The sequence below is a fragment of the Pongo abelii genome, chromosome 17 (assembly GCF_028885655.2).
Source record: "Pongo abelii isolate AG06213 chromosome 17, NHGRI_mPonAbe1-v2.0_pri, whole genome shotgun sequence".
Classification (NCBI taxonomy): Eukaryota; Metazoa; Chordata; class Mammalia; order Primates; family Hominidae; genus Pongo; species Pongo abelii.
The window spans coordinates 46,603,159-46,618,784 of record NC_072002.2 but is presented as its reverse complement, the minus strand read 5'-3'; the positions used below and the strand labels follow the sequence as shown (position 1 = coordinate 46,618,784).

At 41.4% G+C, this 15,626-nt stretch overlaps 1 protein-coding gene and 1 long non-coding RNA gene across 4 annotated transcripts in view; one reads left to right on the top strand and one right to left on the bottom strand.

Annotated features, from left to right (window-relative positions):
• The window catches only part of GAREM1 (GRB2 associated regulator of MAPK1 subtype 1), a 206,664-nt gene that overhangs the window by 132,839 nt on the left and 58,199 nt on the right, over window positions 1-15,626 (top strand). The gene's annotated exons all lie outside the window — the stretch shown is intronic.
• LOC129051539 (uncharacterized) overlaps window positions 1-15,626 on the bottom strand; it is a 33,368-nt gene that overhangs the window by 15,632 nt on the left and 2,110 nt on the right. Inside the window, exon 1 of one of the 2 annotated variants that reach the window (XR_008515897.1) lies at window positions 5,852-5,888. The exons of the other annotated variant lie outside the window; for it this stretch is intronic. This is a non-coding gene — a long non-coding RNA (uncharacterized LOC129051539). Of the gene's footprint in view, window positions 1-5,851; window positions 5,889-15,626 lie in introns of those variants that run through there. 2 annotated transcript variants of the gene reach the window in all.

The window sequence follows — 15,626 nt, the reverse complement described above, 5'->3', positions numbered from 1 at the left end:
GCTCTTGGCCACTGTGAAAGTTCATATCCCTTACTCATTGTCATATCAAATGTGGTAAAGATCTTAGTTTTGAATACTCTGCATTCTACCTGAGATCATGTAGATCTCAAAAGTAATGGCAGCAGAGCTCGTCCTTCTTTCCTGTGACTAATGCAGATGGGAAGCCGTAAGCCTCAGGCAGCAGTCTCACTTTTAAGTGGATAAGCCAGGTAATAGCGCACAGAATTACCAAGTTACCAGTTTCAAGCTTGTGGGCCAGATACTAAATCGTAGTGTCCCAAAATGTGTATTCACTCACTCCACTTACGTACATATTGTAACTTTTCAAAGAATTGTCCTCGCTTCATCAGATCGTTTCATCTGTTTTGTTTTGCCAGGATGACATTTAAGTGTGTGGCCAAAGCTCCAATTGGTCTTTCACAGGGAAATTGCATATGGCTCTGTTAGTCCCAATTCTGGCACCATTTCAAACTTTCTGGAGCCATAACCAGGCCATTAAAAAGTAAATATTTTCCAGGAATTGATTTCCCAATGTATTTGTACCTTGAATATACAGGTGCCCATGTCTAATTCTGTATGGTTTTGAATATCTCCCTAGAGTCTCTCATTGGGTTTTCACAACAAATCTGCAGTTGATAGAAGAGCTGATGTTATTACTGTTATAAAATAAGCAAAAACAGAGGAATGGCGTTTACTTAAGGACCTCTAGACTGCGTAGTTTTAGCAGTCACCATTTTCTGTCACCTACTTTTAGCCAAGAATTGTGCTATCTGTTTTACAGACAGCCACTAATATTATTTAATCCTCATAACAACCTGTGAAGTCAGGAAGGTAAGTTTCAGGGTAGTTTTAAATTTTCAGGTAGTTTTAGTTTTACCGAAGGGCTGGTAAGTGGAGCCCATCTGGTCTAAGGCCCATGCTTGTTCCGATTCAAGCTGTACTTCATTTCAGGTTGATACTGTTAAGTTCAGTGGCTGTTTATGATCCATATTTAACTTTTCATCCATCAGAGTGTTTGAGTAGGGAATAAATAGGTCAGAACTGATATAGATTTAACTTTTGTTGGTGCCCAGCCTCACTATATGCAGACTTCAATAATTGTGTAAATCCCTGTATTTACATTTTTATGACAATTGAGATGTTTCAATCCAGAAGAAAGTACAGCATGAGGGAATTAAGATGTTTAAATTTAACAAGTACTTATAGAGCACCAGTATTTGCTGGGCACTGTGATTGCTGCTTTCATATATACTGTATGATTTTTTTTTTTTTTTTTTTTTTTTTTTGAGACGGAGTCTCGCTCTGTTGCCCATGCTGGAGTGCAGTGGCATGATCTTGGCTTACTGCAAGCTCCGCCTCCTGGGTTCATGCCATTCTCCTGCCTCGGCATCCCGAGTAGCTGGGACCACAGGTGCCCGCCACCACGCCCAGCTAATTTTTTGAATTTTTAGTAGAGACGGGGTTTCACCGTTTTAGCCAGGATGGTCTCGATCTCCTGACCTCGTGATCCGCCCGTCTCGGCCTCCCAAAGTGCTGGGATTACAGGTGTGAGCCACCGTGCCCAGCCTACTGTATGGTTTTTATAACATCCCTGCAGGCCTTAATTATAGTTTGTTTACAGATAACGAAACTGATCCTCAAAAAAGAATACATTACTTGGGGAAGGGCACACAGCTAATAATAAGTAGAGCTGGACACAAACTGGCGTCTTTGAACCTCATGCCCATTACTCTTTCTGGTAGTGTCAGCGTTCGCTGCTTACAGTGCACTCCTTTGCTCCCATGGTCAGTCTGCTCTTCCACAGCCCACCATCAGCCCAACGCATTGCTTGCCATTTGCATACCCTCACTTGTGAACTTCGGATCAATTAAGCATCAACCCAGAAAGCATTTCCTGAATTGCAACTAGAATTGTCTACAGGAAATCATGCATCTAAAGAAGGTATTATATTATGCAGTCATTAGCATCTTGTTTAGAAACCTGTGCTTTTCAGAATTAATTTCACAGAAAGCAGTGGAGTTATCTATCAAGCATTTCTGAGAAATAAATACAAGAGATGGATACATATAGTTCAAATCAGGACAACTCATTAAATCTGCAGTGGGTATTGAAGGACTCCTGAGGTAATTGAACATAGTAATTGCATTGCTCTGTCCAAAGGGTTTCACTGACACCTGTTTTGTTTGTGTTTTGCTGGAGCCCATAATTGCAGAAATATTCTCCCATGGTGATTAGCTCTCCGTTCAAAATGGACTGTTTCATTAAAGGTAACTCCATAATGAGACCAGTAAGGACCCAAGCTGTGTCCTTTAACGAGAGTAATTCCCTCTTCACTTGCAGCTTGACCATGTGCACACAGAACTGTGTGAGTCAAAGCCTCCAACTTAAGGCCTGTTTGAACTGCAAGAAAAGAGGAGGTTGAATTACATTGCCTTTAAGGTCTGTTCCAGCGTTAGCATTCTATGATTCTTTGGAATATTCGCCAAATAGAAGTTCAAAAATTGATTCAGCTTTCACACTGAGAGAGAAGAATGCCCACAATTGAATAAAAGATTAGAGGCTGTAGAGAGGAAATCGTTGTCTTGAGTGAGTTCTTTTATTGGAAATCAGCCTTGGACTACTGGACAGGAAATTAAGTTCTTGCCTGGGTCATTAATCATTGTGCCGATTTGAAAATTGGCAGTGGGGGAAGGTGGCTATATTTGAGGAGGAAGGAAGGAGTGGGCGGAAAGAGCGGTCCTCAAAGCTCCCAGTCTGAGTGGGCATTCGCCAGCAAAGAGACGGTGGTATCAGCCGCCTCCTTCTGGCAGAGGTGTCTAGATATTTTTGTCAACTCTCCTGTGGGTGCCCACATATCTCCTACCCAAACCTGTTTCCCACTTCTACTACGAGGAGGGAAATGGAATCACGGGATTTTCACTGGGTAAGGGCAGAGGAGTGGTCTATGGGAGGTTGTATTTCTGTGTTTAGCTCAAGAAAGGTAGACAAAATTAGGATATCCTTAATTTTTGTCAAAGTTAACATTGACAAGAAACCTTTAAAACCAGCAAAAACCCAGGGAATAGGTTATGCCGTGTCAGGACTGCCTGTGCCCCTCAAAACTACACCATCTTTTACTATCTCCTGTTCCTCCGCTTCCATGTGGAACCCCACTCGGGGGAAATATCTTTCGCTGCATAAAGCCGGAGCCTCCCTCTGCATCTGTTCCTTGGGCTAGAAAAATATTAAGACCCTCCTGGCTTTTGCTTGTCCATCCTCCCCCCACTCCCTGTGACTGTTTAAGAGTATTTGCCCTTTTCTATTTTTCCTGTAAGGTGAGAAGTTTTGGTAAATAAAAACTTGGCAGCAGGTTTTATTTCCACAAAAATAACAGTCTTGACATCTCGGGGTGTCGTGTGTTTTAAAGCTTTTGCCGGTAGAATCTAAATATACCTCTGGGCTTTCTCATCGCGCATCCAAACTGCCTGGAAAATGTGCCCCCCTTGGGGTGTGACTAAGTCTTCTATAAAGTGCTCTCTTCTCTTATGGATTTTTCTGATGGGAAAGTGGCTAAGTTAGATTGGGAATTGAAGTATCTGGCTGGGTTACAGTTTGTGTGGGTTTCTGCTCTTTCTCTCTCTCGGGACACCTGCTTCTTTCCGACTGCACTGTCACAATGTTCCTAACTGCTCAGTGCACAATATGGTCCTCAGCATCCCTGACAGATCCTGCCCTGAATTATCCTCCGGAGCCATCTAGGGGCTGGCCTGTGTGGTTGTGGCTTTCCTGCTTAGGTGGAACAAATAGACTTCTGTCTTCACTCTGCGGACCGCACACCAGCCTGTGTAGCGACCTGAGTCTTGACTCCATGCTGGTCACAGCTGCTCCTGCTCCCATTGTTGACACCAATGATAAGCACCTAGAGGTTATTTCCAAAACTGAGGAGGAAAAGAAATACCAAATGCAATCAGGTTGAGCGTCATTGTGAGCCCAGGAAGAGCATTTGGAGCAGCTAATGATGTAGAGGATGAGATCTATTGCCATGGAGCCACCTCTTCACAGGAAATCACACAGGCTTGCAGTATTGGAGGCTCCTTTGAATTAAAAAGAGTGGGTGAGGTTTCCACTTTATTGGAGTTTGTATACTGGCTCAGGAAGTTATACAAACTACTCAAGAACTCCTATAGTTTGACTTGGAATACTAGATTGCAGCAGTGCCTACAAAGGGCCTCAATCTTCTCTTTTGGCACTTGCCTTTGAAACTTGGCTTCTGACCTAACAGCTTCTCACCATCAGACCCATGGTCTTTCCCTTGTCTGCTCCTTGGCCCTCTGTAGCACCAGACACTAGTGAGAACTCTCCTTGGGACTCCTCTTCCCACTCTCCCTAACATTCCATTCTCCCAGCTTTCTGTCTGCTGTTCATTTTCTCTTTTTTGATCCATCCACTATGTTGACCTGAAGTTTCAGTGCCTGTTCCCCTCCCCCTCTCCATTCCCCTTCCTTGTCTCTCTTCCACCTCCTCCTCCTCTATCCCTCTTCTTCCCTCCTCTTAATGTCTCTCTCTTTCTTTTCTCTCTCATCGTCTCCACAGAAAACCTAACCCTCCTGGCTTCCCTGTCACCTCCTGTAGGTCTCACTCTTTAATCAACTCCCATTCCAAAGTTCAGCAGCCTACTGAATACATCTCCACTTTTTTATTTTATTATCATCTCAGCCTCAGCTTCTCTAAAGAAAAAAAAAAAAAAAATTCTCCCCTAATGGCACCCTCCTCTCCTGTCCTGTATCTATTTTTGTCATTGTCACTTCAATCCACGTCCTAGGCCACTATATTGGCCACTGATACTCTCTCTCTGTCATGCCATCATTTTCAGGGAAGAGTCCACACGGGCTTCTAGGGCACAGATAGGAGGGACCAGCATTAAGAGCTTAGAAACAACAGGTTCCATCTCTGAAGCCTTAAATGCCAAGCACTGCACTGAACTCTTCTCTAGGTTTACTACATTTAGTCCTGACAGTGTCCTGTCAGATGGTAGGGTAGGAGACACAGCAGGGACAGTGTGGTGGGCTTGGTGATAGGCGGGGAAGCTGAAGGAGAGTGGGACTCAGCTACTGAAGTGCTGAGAGCAGAGGACTGATAGGATTGAACTGCTGCCTCCATGGCCCTCCTTGTCCAGCCGCCACGCTGCACTTACAGTTCCTCAGGTAGAAGGAAGGCCACACCAGTGCCAAATGCCCCTACCAATGACAGCTTCTGCATGCCACCATTCCGTAGCACTTACTGCTGTGTCAATTAAATCTTAGCTGCAAAACTGGTTGTAGAAAGTGTATATCTCCAACCCCCCCATGTGAGCACAGGGGCTGGGCTGCATCTCTGGTGTGTTACATGGCGTGCCTCTGTGCAGCAAACACCGCATCCACTGAGCGAATGAACAACAGCATTCAGGACCTCAGACCCAAGCTGTTCAGAGCACAATGCGCTCTTCCCAGCCCCGCCATTGCTTTCTTAAAACCTGGTAGGCAAAGACTACACCAAGCGATGTATTTCTCACTCCTCTGAGCAGAGCCAAAACTGTATCCCAAAGGAAGGCACACCAGAAAGTCTTAGCACTCCAAAAAGGGAGGATAAAAGAGGAAGAGGACGCAAGTCCCCAACCACAAACTCCCCAAGTGAGTTGCCTTTGTCAAGCATCCTAGATAATACTCTCTTCACCCTTCCTGTACGAAAGGACACAGTCAGTTCTGTGATGTCTAAAAGGGAGGAGGGAAAAGACCAATGCCTTTTCCCGTCCCCTGGGTCACCAGCCCTGTCAATCTGTCCCTGCCGTGAATCGTTCCCACCCATGGCTCTGCCTGCGCCCAGATGTTCTCACCACTTGCAGTGTTTCTCTCCTCACTCTTCCACCTTCACCTTCTTTTAATGACCCAAAGCCCAACCCACCCCCAGACCTCTCTCATATCCCAGTTTCTTCTCTGTCCTAACAATACAATTGTGACATGTCCCTCCTATTATTTAGGCCAGGAGTTCTCAAAGGGGAACCTTGTCACCTGGGAACTTGTTATAGATGAGGTCTTGATCCCCATCCGACACCTTCTGAATCAGACACGGTGAGGCCCAGCAATCTGTTTTCACAGCCTTCCAGGTGATTTTGAGGCACACTAGTGCTTGAAAACCACTAGTTTATGTGACTGCTGTAGAACTGTACTGTGTTGCCTTATTTTCTTACGTCATATACAGGATTAATATTTTGCTTCCACACTGAGATAATAAGATCACTATTTTGCCCACATATGTGTTTTTACATAGTGTTAACATTTAACAATTTAATATACATTTGGATAAATCGCTGAAAGCTATTTCAGTCAGTTTTTACCTCCTTCCATATGGCTAATAATTTCATCTTGATCTGCTTAGGAATTCATAGTATATATAGAGAAATGTTAAATTCTTCACAACCTCTGACACCAGTTGTGAGGTTCCCATTGGTAGGGAGTACAGTTTAAGAAAGGGTATAACTCCAAACCCATTCTTTGTCGGGTTTTTAAGTAAGAGGGAGAAATGTTTTTGTAATTTTAAACTATTGCTACCCACCAAAGGAATAATAATAGAATATAATAGAATTAAAGAGGGAAAAAAACCTATAATTATCTATGATGTCAGTTTTCTAGAAATGATCAGAGAGAAGGAGGAACAGACTTATTGTGAACTACAGCGCTTGGTTTGGTTGTGAGGTTAGGATGTACTTATGTCAGAGCATGTCTCTGTAGCAGCCTGTATGGAACTGTGAAGAGTGCTGGAAAGGCAGTCATTTCAAGAAAGAATGTTTTAATTTTTTGATCAAATGCAGTGCTTGGCTGTAAGACCCTCAAAATGTTCCCTTCTTTCCTCCTTCCCTTTTCTCGCCTTCTCTGTTTCCTTCCTGATATATTAAATAAATGTTTAAAATACTAATCTTAACTTTTCTCCCCAGAAATAAAAGTGTGGGGAAGAGTTTGTTTCGTCCCATTTCATCCTGATTGTACATTCCCCTCCCACCCTCCCATTTAAATGTATTTATTGTGACTTTTTTCTTTGGCTCTGTTTTTCTAAAAGTGCAGTGGTTTGTATACAAGTACTTTAAATTTACATAAACTGTATTGTGTTTTAAGTCTCATGTTTTTCATTTAGCATTATTTAAAGATCGACTCTTGTTTCCAAATCTATTCTTTTTTTAATCATTTCAACTTTTATTTTAGATTCAGGGGATACATGTGCAGGTTTGTTATATGAGTACATTGCATGATGCTGAGGTTTGTGATACAAATGATCCCGTCACCCATGTAAGTGAGCCTAGTACCCAATAGTTAGTTTTTCAACCCTTACCCCCTTCCCTCCTCCCGCAACTAGTAGTCCCCAGTGTGTATTGCTTCTGTCTTGATGTCCATGAGCATCCAATGTTTAGCTCCCACTTGTAAGTGAGAACATTCAGCATTTGGTTTTCTGTACCTGCATTAATTTACTTAGGATAATAGCCTCTCGCTGCATCCTTGTTGCTGCGAAAGACATGATTTGTTCTTTTTTATGGCTGTGTAGTATTCTGTGGTATATATGTACCACATTTTCTTTATACAGTCCATCATTGATGGGCCCTTATGTTGATTCCATATCTTTGCTATTGTGATTAGTGCTGTGGTGAACATATGAGTGCAGGCATCTTTTTGGTAGAACAATTTATTTTCTTTTTGTCAAAATCTATTTTTGTTGTTGTGTGTTTATATGATTTCCAAAGGGTGAGCAGCACAAATGATGCTGCCACAAATGTCCTCATGCATTCCCCTGACACTCTTGTGTGAAATTTCTTCGGAACTTATACACGGGTAGAATTGCTGGGTGTGAGTAATATGAAGAGTTAATTTGACTACATGGTACCCGATCACTCTCCACAATGGCTCCCCCAGCCCCACTCCCACCATAGTCCAATAAAATTCCTTACCTACATCAGGAATTTATTTTTTTTTTAGCTTTTCAATCTTTTTTTTTTTTTTAATGGAGTCTCACTCTGTCACCCAGGCTGGAGTGCAGTGGCGCAATCTCGGCTCACTGTAACCTCCGCCTCCCAGGTTCAAGTGATTCTTCTGCCTCAGCTTCCCGAGTGGCTGGGACTACAGGCATGCACCACCACACCTGGCTAATTTTTGTATTTTTGGTAGAGATAGGGTGTCACCATATTGGCCAGGCTGGTCTTGAACTCCTGACCTCGTGATCCACCTGCCTCGGCCTCCCAAAGTGCTGGGATTACAGGCGTGAGTGACCACACCCAGCCAGTTTTTCAGTCTTAATAGGTGTGAAGCAATACCTTTTTTTTTTTTCCCCAAGACAGGTTCTTGCTCCGTTGCCCAAGCTACGGTGCAGTGGCACAATCATAGCTCACTGCAGCCTCAAACTCCTGGGCTCAAGTGACCTTCCCACCTTAGCCTCCTGAGTAGGTAGGACTATAGACACTTGCCACTACGCTTGACTAATTTGGTTGATGTTGTTGCTGTTGAGGTGGGGTCTCACTGTGTTGCCCAAGCTGGTCTAGCATTCCTGGCCTCAAGTGGTCCTCCCACCTAGGCCTCCCAAAGTGTTGGGATTACAGATGTGAGGCACCATGCCAGGCAGAAGTAATAGCTTTTAATTTGCATTTATTTGGCTGGTTGAGCTTCTTTTCGCATGCTTGCTAGTCTTTAGGGATACCTCCTTAGTAAATTGCCTGTTCATCCTGTTATTTGCCCATCATTGTATTGGTGGTGATGTCTTTCTTAATTTTCAGGATTTCGCTGAATAATTTTATCATCAGTCTCTTTTCAGTTTTAGGCTTTGCAAATATCTTCTATTCTGTCACCTGTCAACTTTTCCCATAGTATCCTTAATTGAACAGAAAATCCTTAATCTTAAAGTAATCAATGTTTTCCTTATACTTTCTGCTTCTGAAGTCCTTCCCTGCCCCTAAGTGGTATCAGGTAGGAATTCATTTTTGGTTTTCTCCATATAATGAGCCAGTTTTACCAGCACCAGAGACTAAGTGATCTTTTCCAGTTGGCTTGTGGCGGTATCTTTATCATATTATATAAAAATGTTTTGCATTTACCTAACCCTCTCTAACGTCATTTATTCCACAAAATGCTTAGATTAAAATGACTCAGAAGGCTAGAGGAAGAAGCTGCCTCCTGATGACTAGCAGGAATAACACTCATGAAAATAATGTCAAAATGCTTTTATCCTGGCCTTAGAAAGTTTCAGCTAGACTTTAGGAGGAAATACAGTGTAACTGCTGAAAGAAGCTATTACTTATTTACTCTGTTCTATCTACAGATTATCAACCACACCAGCCAGCGTAAATTTAGGTCCTATCCCACTATCTCCTGCAGTAATTGAGTTTATCAACTCTCTAATCATTTTGTATTTAATAATTATTTGTGGGATATTCAAAATAAATATGACATCCTAAATCACTCATCTTAAAAATTGAATAGACATTGGAAAAAATTCAAATCTGCATGTAAATGAAAGACAAGGAAACACAGATTTCGAAGTATATTTCTGAGTGCTTTGAAATATCCTTAGCACTTCATATACTGCTTTGAACAGAGTAATACATTGATAAATAAATATCTTTGAAATTTTCATATTTTGACTAATAGTTTAAATGGAGAGGAAAAATTAATTTGGCCTTTATATTTAATTCTCTTATGGAATCTTGATAATAATAAATAGTATTCATATTATTAATCATATTACTGTGAATCAGAGGCATCTTGCCCTTTGTTGAGGATTGTACGTATATGGCCTCATTTAATCCCTGTAACAGTCCCGTGAAGTAGGTATCAACATCCCCATTTTATATGTGAGGAAACTGAAGCCCTGAAATGTCCTTCTCTCAAGGTCAAGGCCAAGGCTGAGATTCAAACTTGTCTGTCCACTCCAAAGCTGGGCTCTTGTCCACTACTCACATTGCCTCATATTAGTCTCACTAAGTGATGTCTCACTAAATGAGGTTGTTTTTAAAAATATTTGAACACCACGTTGTGCATTTCATGCTAAGAACCAAACCTCAGACATTTAATATCCAGTCACACTATAGGTTTTACAATAAAATTGTAAACATAATCCTAATCCTTCACTTTCTAGTCATTCTTTTCTTGTCATGCATATTTGCTGGTGTCCAGTTTTAGGTATTGCAATCTCTGCTTTCATCATACCCGCTTTCTTCATCATGAGCTATTATCACCTTAGTATAATGAATTTTCTGTTTGCAAGGCTAAATACTTCATCACTTGTCCCATGTACTAGATATTAATGAAGATGATGCTGTCTCTCTTTCAACAGTAAACATCAGCATGAGTACATTAGTGAATCCATCTACTAATTATCTGATGACTATGTTTCTTATTTGTTATAAAATATTAGCCATAATTCCCGTTCAGCATCTGTATAGGTTCTTAAATATTAATAAATTCTGAAAGTAGCCTTCCAATATCTCTGGCACTTAAGATGTTTTTGTTTTTTCTTTTTCAAGAAATAAAAATTTACAACCACAAAACGAAAAAGTTGATCCCCTTTGTACAATATCAGAAATCATAATTGCTGACTCAGTTATTACAGTTCTTTTTACATTTCTCCCAGTGATTCCTGTTTTTAAAAAGCCTGGTCTTACATTAGAAAGAAGAGTGTTTTTTGATTTGGAATGTATCTCTGTTCCCTGACAAAGTCACTCCTCTCTAAAAGTACTTTTTCTCTCCAGCCTTGTTTATCCCATCAGACATTCCTGCCAGAAAGCAGCCCTGTTTACATAACTGCCCCTGTTGGATGGAATATTTTACTGAGCAACCATCCTACCCTTGCACCGCAGCCTGTTTAACATGGAAGAGGGTCAAAACCTGAAAGGCACTAGAGAATGCTCAGTAAGCTGGATCTGTACTGAATAAAAGCGGAGGCATTTGGATGAAAATGAAGTATTGGGAGACGGGAGCAAGAGCAGGGGCATTTTGTCAGCAAAGACTAAAGAAAACAAAAGAAGAGAGTGTCGGTTTCTTGTGAGGGGGTGGAAGGGAAAAACCATTTGCTGGTTTGGGAGTAGGACAAAGGTGTGTATTGACTGTTTGAAAGCATACTCATTCATTAAGCACTTTAGCAAAAATGGAGCTGCAGGTCAGCAGAGCAGCAACATGGCTACTTGCTTCTCTTCTCCATTTTTTAATTAAAGAAAAAGACTTAGCAAGGGTGAGGGGCTCTCTACAATGTAGGGCCTTTGCGTTTTACTAGCCTTTCCATTTTTACTGCAGTTTTGACTGATTCCTAACAAGCATAGGACTCTAGGCCACTGTCATTATGGTCACAAATTTATTACAGGAATTATATTTTAAGCATGAGCCATTTTAATTGCATTTGCTCTTGGATTGAGCAGAGAGTTTAGTAGGTAGCTTGTCATGGAAAAGATCATGCTTGTTATTTCCCAGTCTCTATCTTTCCCATAACCGGAGTCTCCAACCCAACCCGGTGGCAGTGAGCCATCCTGAATACCTTCTGCATAGCTCTTTCCTCTCTTCTTCCTATCTACAAAACTACTGATTGTGCCATCTTTTTATGTATGTCAAATTTAGAATACTTTTTGATGTCTCATATTCTGGAGGAGTTTTTCCAGGGTAACTGTAAGAAGGAGCTAATACGTTTCTCTTATTCAGTAAGTAAATTAGAATAATAGCATGATTACATTCCTTTTCATTCATGACAAGTTTATCTTCATCCCAAACTTAAACTTCTCTCTGACGTACATGCTCATTGAGTCCTTGTCATGTGCCACTTACTGTGTTAAGCCCTTCATATATGTTTAGTCATCCTCATAAGTCCAGTGTCAATATTACTGCCCTGTATTATAGAACTGGAAAGCAAATGGAGGTGTAGAAGGATATGATGCCACCAAAGTTGCATGATAGGAGGGAAAGCCAGGATTTGAACTCTGGAAGTTAATATACTACCTGCTGTGCAAAGATTTGGTAGCAAAATGATCATCAGTGAGTATATGTTGAATCCAAAATTAACAGTCCTGTGCTGAGCCGGGAGAACAAAACGTGCCTGACTGAGACTGTCCTACCTGAGTCTTGAATCAAATGGAAGACTTTAAGGAGTTGCCTTCCTTTTTTTTGTTTTTTAAAGGCTTAATTTTTTCGAGCAGTTTTAGATTCACAGCACAATTGAGAGGAAAGTACGGAGTTTTCCCGTGTACTCCTTTCCCCGACACACGCAGAGCCTCCACCATTAACATCCTGCACCAGAGTGGTATATTTGTGACAATCGATGAACCTGCACTGACATGTCATAATAACCCAAAGTCCACAGTTTACATTAGGGTTCACTCTTGCTGTTGTACATTTTGTGAGTTTGGAGAAACGTGTAATGACGTGCATCTACCATTAAGGTAACATATAGAATATTTTCACTGCCCTAAAAAACCTCTGTGCCACACCTGTAATCCCAGCACTTTGGGAGGCTGAGGCAGGTGGATCACGAGGTCAGGAGTTCAAGACCAACCTGGCCAATATGGTGAAACCCTGTCTCTACTAAAAATACAAAAATTAGCTGGGCATGGTGGCGCATGCCTGTAATCCCAGCTACTCCAGAGGCTGAGGCAGGAGAATTGCTTGAACAGGGACCCAGGAGGTGGAGGTTGCAGTGAGCCAAGATCGCACCACTGCCCTTCAGCCTGGGCTACACAGCAAGACTCTGTCTAAAGAATAAAAAACTTCTGTGTTCCACCTATTCATCCATTCCTCCTCCCTAACCCTTGGTAACCACTGATCATTTTACTGTTTCCATAGTTTTGCCTTTTCCGGAGATGTCATACATGGTATAATTTTTTTCAGATTGGCATCTTTCACTTAGTAATAGGCATTTAAGTTTCCCCCGTGTCTTTTCATGGCTTGATTGCCTTGCTGTTTGTAGCTTAAATTTTTGGTGAAAATGTATCTCTAACCTTGACAGAAATGCAATGTAGAACCTATAGAGTATGTTTTTATTTTACTTTGTGTCTTTGCTAACTTTCCCATATCCAAGTCAATGCACAAGCCAGCGTGGGTGTTAGAATTTGGACTGTCCTCCTATCCTCTTTTGATAATACTGTGTGTGCTCTATACTCCGCTCTTAAGAAACCATTCGTGTTTCTGTACGTGGAGTTTTAATCACTTCGGTTTTGGTACAGAGGTTAAAAACTAAATTTCTCATAATCAAGGCACTTTTTTTCCTAATGAAAACCACAGCTCAAGCAGCTGCTTGTATTATTGTCTCTCCTCTGTGGTCCCGCTGGTGTGTGGGAGTTTACTGTTAGGCTGTGGAAAAGGGAGCAAATAAGCCAAGAACAGGGTCATGTTTCAATTGAGAAATAATGGTGGAATGTTAAAATCCTTGAGTGTTTTCCTCACCCTCCTCACACTCTGCGTACGCAGTTTGGCTTTCTTTTTCCTTTCTAAATACTTCCATAAGGCGTAGAAGAGAAGCATAAGCACCATAGTATTGAAAATTCCTAGACACCTCAGCTTTGATTCTACACAGCTTGCCTTCACTTTTGCCTGTAGTTGTACAATGGCAGCGTAGCTTTAGGGTCTGTTTGTGTTGCATATGTCCATCTTTTGTCCATCTGTGTTGGCGTGGTCTTCCTTTCCTTTGTCTGGGTTGAAATCATGTTTATTTGTGTAACTGTCGTTTTCATAGGTCGATTTCTATGTCTCATTTTCTTTTTGTATCTATTTCCGTATCTCCCTCTCTCCCCATTTTTCTCTTCCCTTTATATTTTCTATTCACCTTTGTTTTCCCCTTCTCTTTTCATACTAAATAACTGAAAATTCTATGAGTAAAAATTAAAGTTTAATTTTTGCTGCTCTTAATTTTTTATGTAGATTAAAAAATGGATCACTTTATATTTCTCCAAAAGGTTCTTCCTCAAATAAAATTGCTTTTTACGTATTGGAACCTTGATTGATTATTTATTTGTTTATTTGAGACAGGGTCTTACTCTGTCACCCGGGCTGGAGTGCAGTGGCGCAATTTTGGCCCACTGCAACCTCTGCCTCTTGGGCTCAAGGGATTCTACTGCGTCAGCCTCCCGAGTATCTGGGATTACAGGTGCACACCACTACACTTGGCTAAGTTGGCTAAGCACACCCTGTTGGCCAGGCTGGTCTCGAACTCCTGGCCTCAAGTGATCTGCCCACCTTGGCCTCCCAAAGTGCTGGGATTACAGGTGTGAGCCACTGTGCCCAGCCAATATTATAGGTCTTAAATGAGCTTTCTCATAATGCTTATGCTAAAAGCTGTAAAGAGTAGCCTTCCACTTCAGGACCATGGTTTCAAATGAAGGTAGAATGAAGAGTTCCTGGACCCTAGACTTCCCACACATTTCTTGACCAACATTAACCCATTCACAAATACAATAGCATCAGCTAGATCAGTGATGTTATAAGCCCTTGCTCAATCCACACCTATGCCCGACTCTCTTTAAGAAATGGAGAGCAGTTTTGGGGCTGGGTGACATTTTTTATTTGAGCCAACTATTAAAAACCATTAAAAGTTGAACACATTTACATAAAAATTTCCTGCCTCTGGGAACCAGCAGGTGCTGGAGCTATGAGGTCATCATTTCTACTTTTATCAATTTTACCAATTTGCAAGACTTTGTGGTCTCATAAGTATTTGAATTCAAGACTCCCAAAAATATATATTTCTCCTGCTCTAAACACCTACTCTTCAAAGAAAGCATTTATGCAGTTTCTAGTTTGGACACAAACTCAGCTATCAGAGAAGCAGAAGACATGATTCCAGCTGTTAGGGCACTGTGGTCTAATTAAGAAAACAGCACAAAAGGAAGTAAAATAAGTAGAGAATCGATAAATAGACTCTGGTAATCAACATAAATGAAAATCATTTGAGCTGAAGTTGTCAAGGAACACTTCATAGATTATGTTGGACTTGAGCTGGCTCTTAAGTTCCTTCCTTCAGCCATGTGTCTTGCCCAGTATTGAGTACTGGGAATAAAAAGGTGATTGACACATCTGCTTTCTTTAGAAAGTTTACTGGTTTGTTTACAAAGACAAGAAAACAAATAAGGACAATAAAATACATACAGGCTTTGATAAAAATCTGTAGATAATACAGTCATTCAAAAGATAAGATTCTTTCAGGTATGTAACTGACCCCAATCTTTATAGTTTAGGTAATAAGTGAATTGATTGTGGAAAATAAATAGATTGGTGAAATCTGGGAATAGAGGAAGGGTATTCCAGATGGTGCATTCTATAGTTCGCTGTGGATGGATCTACATGGGTTTTAGCATGGTGAGAAGAAAGTGAGAGCCAGATCTTGGAGGGCCTGTATACACATCTCCTATATGCCACCCCTCCCGCAAATCTACTCTCTACCACCTCTACCCTGCTTCACCCCAGAGGCTAACCTGTAGGGTTAAATCAGCAGACTGTCGTGCCTTTTAGTTTCAGCCAGTGGCTAAATAGCCTCAGCCAGAGATGGGCAGGAACAGAGCGAGGTCAAGGTCTTTTTTCTCTGTTGGCTTCCTCCCTTAAAAAAAATCACTAGAGCCAGCTGCCTCTCCTTTTCTCAAAGCCAGGGTATTTATACAGCTC